This window comes from Mus pahari, chromosome 8, assembly GCF_900095145.1.
Source record: "Mus pahari chromosome 8, PAHARI_EIJ_v1.1, whole genome shotgun sequence".
Taxonomy (NCBI): domain Eukaryota; kingdom Metazoa; phylum Chordata; class Mammalia; order Rodentia; family Muridae; genus Mus; species Mus pahari.
In genome coordinates this window covers 108,095,068-108,104,413 of record NC_034597.1, presented here as the reverse complement: position 1 = coordinate 108,104,413, position 9,346 = coordinate 108,095,068, and the positions used below count along the sequence as shown (strand labels likewise).

The following is a 9,346-nucleotide window of genomic DNA, read 5'->3' as shown; positions in this document are numbered from 1 at the left end:
ATTATATACCTCCAAATAAAAACCTTAATAGGCTCTAATTAGGAAAAGAAGTCTATATAGATGGTTGCATTCTCAGTTAAAAGGAAAAACAAAAAAAAACCAAAAAAAAACCCAAAAACTCACAGCAAGAAAACCTGTGAAGGGACAGGTTGGGGTGATGCTCTGTGATGCTCCGAATATTAGTTAAGGCAAAATATGTGAGGAAACAACCTGAGAAAGGAGACCAGCAAGACAGCGCAGCAGCTCAGGGCACTCCCGACAGTCTCAGTTCAGTCCCAGAAGCTAAGACAAGGAGCTGCACAGCTGTCCTCTCACCTCCACACACGTGTGCACACATGTGCACAGAGAGAAACACATACACACATGAACACGCACATGCATGCACACAGGTACAGACACACACACACAGAGATGCACAGATACACAGACACACATATATACACACACACATATACACAGAGAGAAACACACATCCACATGCAGAGAGACATACAGAAACACATATACACACACAGAGAGAGAAATACACAGACACATATGCACAAAGACACACATATACACACATGCACACAGAAAGATACAAAGACACATGTGCGTACACACACACACACACACACACACACACACAAACAGGCTTATCTCCTCAAGAGGAACCCATACCATAGACTCCCACACAGTCCATGCAGGAATGCCAAATTAAGTCACTACTCGATTGATGTACCAAAAGAAAAGAACCCACAGCTCAGCCTCACCTCTGTGTCACAGCGGAAAGGAGGTGCTGGAAGGGTCCCATGGATGGAGGACACAGAGAAAAGGTCCTTGTTTTCCTCTAGTACCCTGTGTCCTGCCAAACTATGCCCAGAACAAACCCAAAAGACTGCATTAGTGAGCCAGACTAAAGTGGCAGCCTCGTGATGTGGTGCACAACCTACAAGGCTCTCTCTAAGCAGCCCTAGGTCAGCAGGTTGCTAAGGGACACTGTCAGCACCTTGCTTCCTACTGGCCCAGTTTTCTGAAGAAAATGAGCACTATGTTTTGGACCCTGGATGTCCCTCTGGGGCTGACAGAGAGGAGCCCAATGTAAGGCAAAACCGGAAAAGGTCCACCTGACAGAAACTGTCCTGAAAAACAGGAAGAAAGGAAAGCTCCTCTTGTTCTTGCCTTCCTGTTTCCACTCTCTTCCCATTCCCTTCCCCCCTCTTTCCATGTGCTCATGGCTGGCCTCTTCTTCCTCTTCTTCTCCCCTCCCCTCCCTTCCCTCCTCTCTTTCTCTCTCTCTGCCTTTCTCTGTCTCTACTACCCTCTTGACTCCCTTCCCCATGCCATGAATAAACTCTATAAACTCTATTCTATACTGAAAGAAAGAAAGAAAGAAAAGAAAAGAAAAGAAAAGAAAAGAAAAGAAAAGAAAAGAAAAGAAAAGAAAAGAAAAGAAAAGAAAAGAAAAGAAAAGAAAAGCTTATGAAAACAGTTACTGCATCAGTGGCCAGGTCAATGTTGTATAAATTTCCTGCGAGATTGAAACTTTGTATCCTTATGCAGAAACCTGAACAACTCAAAATAGCTTCAGGAAGTCCCTGAAACTGACAAGACTCTCTAGGCCCCACCCTGCCATAGTAAGAAGCTGAAAAGTCTCTCTCAGACAAAAAAAGAACTTTAAAAAAGGCATATTGTTATGAAAAACAATACGATCGAAAACAACTTAGAAAAGAATTTATCTGAAGTATAGGTTATGCTCCAACATCAAGGGAAGCCAGAGCAGAAACTCAGGAACCTGGGGATGAGCTGAAGGAGAGGCCACTGGGGAACACTGTTCATTGCATCTCCATGACTTGCTCAGCTTTCTTTCTTATGTAACCCAGGACTACTTGCCCCGAGAAACACTAGACTAGGCCCTTGCACACTCATCATTAATCAAGAAAATGCCCCGTACATCTGCCCACAGCACAGCCTGATGGAGGCATTTTCCGTCCACCAACAGAGACTGTCTACAGACAACCCCTATTTGTGTCAAGCTGACAAAAACTGACCATCACATTCTGTGAGACATTCTTGGCCTCCTCCTGAGCAAGCATGTGCTGTTAGCAACTGTCCCACAGCCAAGACTACTCAGCCCTCTGCTCTAAGGTAAAGTAGACAGGAGGCATCCATCGGGGCTCCAACAAGAGGAGCTTGCCCGTCCATCCTCCCATATCCAGTGTGAGTCAACTTCACACTGTTGGAGCCACCCAGCTGGCAGTGTCCAGTCATGGCATCGTAGACAATAGCTCTAACTCTCAAGCACGTTCCCCCTTTTCAGGGCTTGTGACTGCCTGGCAACTCTGAGAACACTCTCCTGTGTGTTCAGATCAAAGGTAATTGAAATTTCACCCTCATACGACTGTTGACAGATGAGCCACCGTAACCTATGTTATAGCTCATATTTCAAGTGAATTCCACTGAAACTACAAGACAAACTGTGTAATACAAACCATGAGCAGAATCCTTAGAAAGTGCTGGATTGAAGCACTTCCATTCTCATGCAAGTGTAACAAGCTAAAGGCAGTGGTTTCTGTGCTGATGAGGATATTTAAAAGTGAAGGATTAAATTAAAAGCATATAAGAGCTTAAGAAGCAACCTCTGTTTGCTATGTCTAGTGTCATTTCTGTAATTGGGAGACTGAGGCAGGAGACATGAGCCCAAGGTCAGCATGGACTACAGAGTGGGACCTTGACTCAAAATAATTTAGTAACAATAGGAGAGGTGCCAAAGAGGTTGCTCAGTTGTTAAAGTGCTGGCCACCAAAACATGAGCTTGATCTGCAGACAAGCCAGGCACAATCCCAGGGCCAGACAGTAGAGACAGGAGGAGCACAGGGGTTCAGGGTCTGGTCTCAGTGAATATCCAGGTTCAGGTGAGACCCTACCTTAAAAATTCATGTGATTTAGAGTGACTGAGGAAGGCAAACGGTATCAAACACACACATACACACACAACACACACACACACACACACATACACACACCACACACACTCAAACACAACACAACATACATACCACACACACACACACCACATAACATACACACATACACCACACATACCACACACACACCACATAACTGACATACCACACACACACACCACACATACACACACACCACACANACCACACACACACACCACATAACACACATAACACACACACACACCACATACATACATATATATACACACACACACACACACACAATGCCTCTTACCAGAGACCTCAGCAGTGTTCCCAATAGGTACCTACTAAAAGAAGACAATTTCCTATATGATATTTATCTGTCAGTTGGTCCTTGGTGACAGCATGGAGCCACCCAGGCTGAAACCTTAAAAGCTACACACCTATGGTCTCTGTGCACGGGAGCTCCCTGCTCCCAACCCATCCATTGCAGTCTTCCAATCCCACAGGAGGGGCTGGCTCACCCCCATGACTTCTCTCCTACCTGTCAACTCCCTGACACTCCGTCAAACTCTCAAGCTCAAGCTTCACCTTCATAGTCACCACCACTCTGTGTCAAGGCCGTCCCTCCAGACATGGGCCTTCTCGCAGGACAGCAATCATCCCAATGGCCTCTGTGGGCTTTACACACAGGTAAAGTGTGGACTGGGGTATGGAGGCCCTCGGGTGAAACTCTGGCTCCTTCACATTACCCTCTCACCCCACCCAAACTCTTATGCTCCCCCACACAGACTTCATAGATTAGCTAGAGAGAACAAGTGTTCCTTTCACATCACCTAAAGGAAGACATTTGCCAGAGGTCTGTGCCAGGTCACCGCCCACTCATAAATAATGCCCGTCCTTTCTGCAAAGACTAGTTGTTAGTTGTTATTTTTCTTCATGTTCATATCGCTGGCAGCACCTTGCCTCTCATGTTGATAAACACCTTATGGGACCCGGATCGTGTTTCCAAGGTCACAGTCCACAAATAAGAGCAGAGCTACAGAATCTCATTGTGGGGTATCTCGTGCAACTTCCTGCTCATGTAAGGAGGAAATAATCCTAATAAAAAGCTCTTACACACAATTTCAAGGTTAGTGGAGGCTTTTAGAACCGTTCTTTTCCACAATCAATCTATCCACAAAAACTCCCAGTCTGGACATCATTCCATGTCTGCTATAGGACTTACAACTGCCACACCCAGCTCAGAAGTTCAGAGCAATAAAAACGAGGAAATGACGACTGGATCAAACAGTCCACTCAGAGAAACACCTGCCTTCATATCTGCAAAGATAAGAGCATCCCTTCAAAGAACACGCCAAGCCCACACCACCACAGAGATCTCAAAATCCCGGAACCATCTCCATTTGTCCTGTCTACAGAGTCAAGGATCTTGTCAGACACACCAACTCTAGTAAAAACATACGTGTCTCTCGGTTCTGGAAATAATAGGGACTAAGAAATCAACAGAGCAAAAATGCACATAAAGTTCTAAGAAAAAAAAAACTCCCCCCAGTTGTTGTTTTTTATTTTGTTGTTGTTGTTGTTTTGTTTTCCTTTGATTTTGAGTTTTTTGTGACCTAGGCTGGCTTTGGAATCATGGCAACCTTCCTACCTCGGCCTCACATGGGTTGACCCCTGACTGCAGTAGGTCAGTCCACCTGCTTCAGCCACAACTTGTATCTCAAAGACCTTCAAAAAACCAGTGGGCATCCACTTCTATATTTGTCAGGCACTGGCAGAGCCTCTCAGGAGACAGGTATATCAGGCTCCTGTCAGCAAGCAATTGTTGGCATCTATAATAGCGTTTGGTGATTGTCTATGGAATGGATCCCCAGGTGGGGCAGTCTCTGGATGGCCTCTCCTTCAAATACAGAGGCAGATGCTCTCAGCCAACCATTGGACTAAGAACAAGGTCCCCAATGGAGGGGCTAGAGAAAGACCCAAAGGAGCTGAAGGTTTGTAGCCCCACAGGAAGAACAATGATATGAACCAACCAGTACCCCCAGAGCTCCCAGGGACTAAGCCACCAACCAAAGAGTACACATGGAGGGACCCATGACTCCAGCTGCATATGTAGCAGAGGATGGCCTTGTGGGACATCAATGGGAGGAGAGGCCCTTGGTCCTGTGAAGGCTCAATGCCCCAGTGTAGGGGAATGCCAGGACAGGGAAGCAGGAGTGTGTGGGTTGGTGAGTGGGGGAGGGGTGGGGGAGGGATAACATTTGAAATGAAAGTAAAGAAAATATCTAATTTTTTTAAAGTGGAAAAAGGTTGCCAAAAGGGGGGGGGGGAAGAAAGGAAAAAAAAAAAACCCAGTGGGCCACCTGACTGGTTTAAGTGCCGCCATTCATGGAAAGAAAGCTCCAGGCTGGTGTGAGCAAGCACCCTGGAAGAGGAACACCCTGCCTGCCACAAGAATGCCAGTGTTCACCTCAGAGCCCTGGCCTGTTCATTCTCTCTTCCATCTGTCCCTTGCAACAGCCCTGAAGCAAAAGCAAGGTCTCAACCAGGCTCAAGAATAAAGATGAAATTCCTGTTACAGCAGAGAGGAGCAGGCCTCCGTCCCTGAGAGCCCTGTGTGCTCTGCCATGCAATCGCTCCAGAAGCTCCATTTTAGCATTTAAACTCTGTGGTATGGCACAGCTAGTGGGCTGTCAGTGAGGGCCCTGGGCCTCCACAGAGCTCTCTCCCCCGGATCTTCTTAGATGTAACTAAGAAAAATTATTACCATTCAAAGGAAAGAGAAGAAAAAAAGCCCAACTTCTCAACCTCCTACTGAGGCCCATTTTCATGTCAGAGGTGGACACTCTTAACCATGGCCCCTCTTTTTATTTACTAGCTTCTTCTACTGAGTAAGTGTTTTTAGGGAGAAGATAGCAAGCAGCTGTGACCCGGCTGCATTCCTGAGCTGTGTGGCTGCCGGCTTTGATCAGGAGAATCACTAAAGCCCAACGAGCAGGCAGCTCAGGCCCACATTTAAACTCGGGAGCCAGAAGGGAAACTTAACAGTATTTATCAGGAATGATTTATGAAAAAAAGAAAAACATTTTTTTTTCTCCATTAAAACAGCCTTTCAATTTAACCTCGGGAGGCTAGACCCAGACAGGCCCCATTTATCATCCCAAGTTAAATAACGCACAGAAACGACCAGGCGAAGCGGAATGGACTTCAGGACTATTTCAGAAAGTTGGCTAAAGAGCCAAGAGCAACATGGTGAGGAGAAAGAAACGTCTGGCTTGTTTTTAAGAGCTCAGTGGACAAACTCCCTACACTTGTTCTCACTGAGGCTAACGCTTAGAGGCAGCGTGTGCTCTGGGCCTTGGCTTTAAAGGGCCAATTAAACTTTATGTAGGTCTATCCTGCTTCTCCAGGTGAGCCACAGAACACTGCAAAGCAGGGCAGGGAGCGTCCCTCGCCATACAGGTGTGCTTCATCTCCTGTGGAAACCCAGAGACTATCAGGCTAGCGGGCTTGTCCAACAGGGCTCATTTCCTAAGACCGCTGAAAGAAAATTTAAACAGCAACTCTATGAAAACTTAAAAAGAGAGAGAGTGAGAGCGAGACCTGATTAAATACTCAGCCTTGACTTTTCCAGAAAAAAACCCACAGGGTGTTCCGAGAGGACAAACGTCCGCTTTTCCCTTTGACAGAGCCCAAGGATCAAGAAGACGGCTTTTAAAATCCTGCCCTTCCCGAGCCAGACAGCATGGAAGCACAAGCCTCCGTTGATGGCTTGCCCAGGTTTCTGTGAGGGTCAGGGCAATGAAAAGCCCATTTCATCTCGAAGGTAAGGAAATGAAAGCCCCGTTTAATCACCACAGGCCTGACTCCAGAACGTTCCTAATGAGGGTTCCAAAACAGCCTAGGCAATTTTGCTACCATCAGAAAAGCAGAAAATTTTTTGATGTGGTCTTTTCTGTGACGCCAAAAGCAAGTGTGAAGTAAAGGTGGTGTCTACGGCTTCAGCAAACACGTTGAGTTTATCAGAGAGGTGTTACCGGGAAATATGTGATTTAGTTCGGACTCCTATTCTCCAATGCCAAGGGGCTCAGTGAGCTGCAGGGTCACCACCCTGCACCCCTAAGCTGCACCGCCAAGACTCTGGAGCCCTTGAAACATGTCTGTGCCTCCTACCCTCGGCTCACATACTTGTCTACAGACCTTACTAGGTGCACAGTAATGACCGTATCTGATCAGGCCGTGGGTGTTCTGTCTTGCTTTAATAACCCCCAGTGGGTTATTATAGCTGTAATCTTGGAAGCGAGGGAGGGAGGTTTTGAATTTGGGGCTAGCTTGGGCTACAGAGCTAGACTCTGTCTCAAAAACGAAACGAAACAAAACAAAAACAAAAAAGAACCAATATCAACAACAATGGTCCCACGGTGGTTACCATCTTGCTGGAGAATTCCAGAAAAGGCTGCTTCATCCTCAAGGTTGTCAAGGCATCCCAACTTCCAAGGACAGAAAGGGAGAATAAAGTATTACACCTGGACCAACAACCCATCATCTGCAGGCAAGAGAAGTAAGTCTAGTCACTCTTAGTCAGAGCCAGAGGGGGGACAGAGATTTCCAGGCTAAGCAGATCCAGGAACAAACAGTGAAGGAGAACACTGCCCCCTGTCAGAGCCCGACCAGCGAGGGCCAGTGGGAAGGGGGAGGGGCAATCACTAAACAGCCCAGACCTGGAATGTCTGACCTTCTGACAGATTAAGGGTAGATCGAGATGAGACAGGCCATCTCTGGGAGTTCAAGACTACCCCGGTGTAAGTGGTGGGGTTCCACGCTACTCGGAGCGGCACAGTGAAATACTGTCTTAAAAAGACTAGGCAGAGTTCGAGGCCAGCCTGGTCTACAAAGTGAGTTCCAGGATAGCCAGGGCTACACAGAGAAACCCTGTCTCGGAAAAAAAACCAAAAAGACAAAAGACTAGGCAGGGTCACGCCAGGAGGGTCACATCAGCAGAGTCATATCAGCAGGGTCACACCAGCCACCAGGAGGGTCACACTAGCAGGGTCACATCAGCAGAGTCACATCAGCAGGGTCACACCAGCCACCAGGAGGGTCACACTAGCAGGGTCACACTAGCAGGGTCACATCAGCAGGGTCACACCAGCCACCAGGAGGGTCACACTAGCAGGGTCACACTAGCAGGGTCACATCAGCAAGGTCACACTAGCAAGATCACACTAGCAGGGTCACATCAGCAGAGTCACATCAGCAGGGTCGCACCAGCCACCAGGAGGGTCACACTAGCAGGGTTACGCTAGCAAGATCACACTAGCAGGGTCACAGCAGCAGGGTCACACCAGGAGGGTCACGCCAGCAGGGTCACACTAGCAAGATCACACTAGCAGGGTCACAGGTCCATGAATCTCACAAAGGAAGGGAACACAGTTAAGCTGAGGGTCCTGTGTACCTGAGCCACCCTGGCTTTGACATGACCCTGAGGCAGCACTGCCAGTGAGTTCCCTCATGTTAAGGCTGGGCTGTGAGGGTGTGGTACAGGGAGCTGAGGGAGGAGCCAGCCTCCTCACGTCTATGTGAGAGATCTATCTACACAGCTGGTGAGCAACTCCAAGTCAGGACCCAGGGGCAGAGCCTACCACCCCTATCGCCACACCTAATCAGGCAGGCGGATCTGAGTTTCCCTTAGGATCAGAAGCTGAAGTGCAAAGCCAATGCCTGAGAGAGGTTACAGAGGGAAGGATCATACCTCCAGCAGACCCTCTGGGCCAGACTCCTGCTCTCTTGCTCTCTCCTGGACTCCCCAGGAGTCAAGAGACTGACACCTACTCTTCAGGCACAGACTCTGAGAGCTATGATAGCTTCTAAGGCAAGCCAGGAGGAAATGATGCAGATAAAAGCCCAGCATGATTTCCCGCCCTGAGCACTGGAGAAGCCGAATTCTCCCCACTGCTGTCCATCACTCCTGCCCCCCACAAAAAGGCATGCTGCCTCGCCTGGTCACCTGCTATATTCTCCTCAGCGCTACCAGGCCTGCTCAGAGGCAAAGCCTGGCTCTGCTTCCTCCTCTGCCCTCCCCAGCTCTTTCTAAAGTCGACCAAGCACTAAGAAGCTGCACACAGGGAGCAGCTGCCATCCGCTTCTCCAGACACCCTCCCTGGTGGGACAGAAATGCAAACCTTCCCAGGGACCTTCCCAGGGGGTGGTCCTGGGGGCCAGGATTCCCCCATGTCTTACATGTGATTAAGGCTTCCCAAGATCTGCGACCCGCTGTGCTTCATAACCTCCCTAAGAGGAGAAAGCAGCAGCCTTATCAGTTCTGAGGTGTGGCTTGTTTGCAGTGTTTCCAACATCAAGATGATAAAACGCTAGGCAGCAAGCGCTTCCTATACATGTTGATTGGTTTTGAA

The 9,346-nt window shown here is 48.1% G+C and overlaps 1 protein-coding gene across 5 annotated transcripts in view; it reads right to left on the bottom strand.

Moving 5' to 3' along the window:
• Farp1 (FERM, ARH/RhoGEF and pleckstrin domain protein 1) overlaps nucleotides 1-9,346 on the bottom strand; it is a 237,565-nt gene that overhangs the window by 165,129 nt on the left and 63,090 nt on the right. The gene's annotated exons all lie outside the window — the stretch shown is intronic.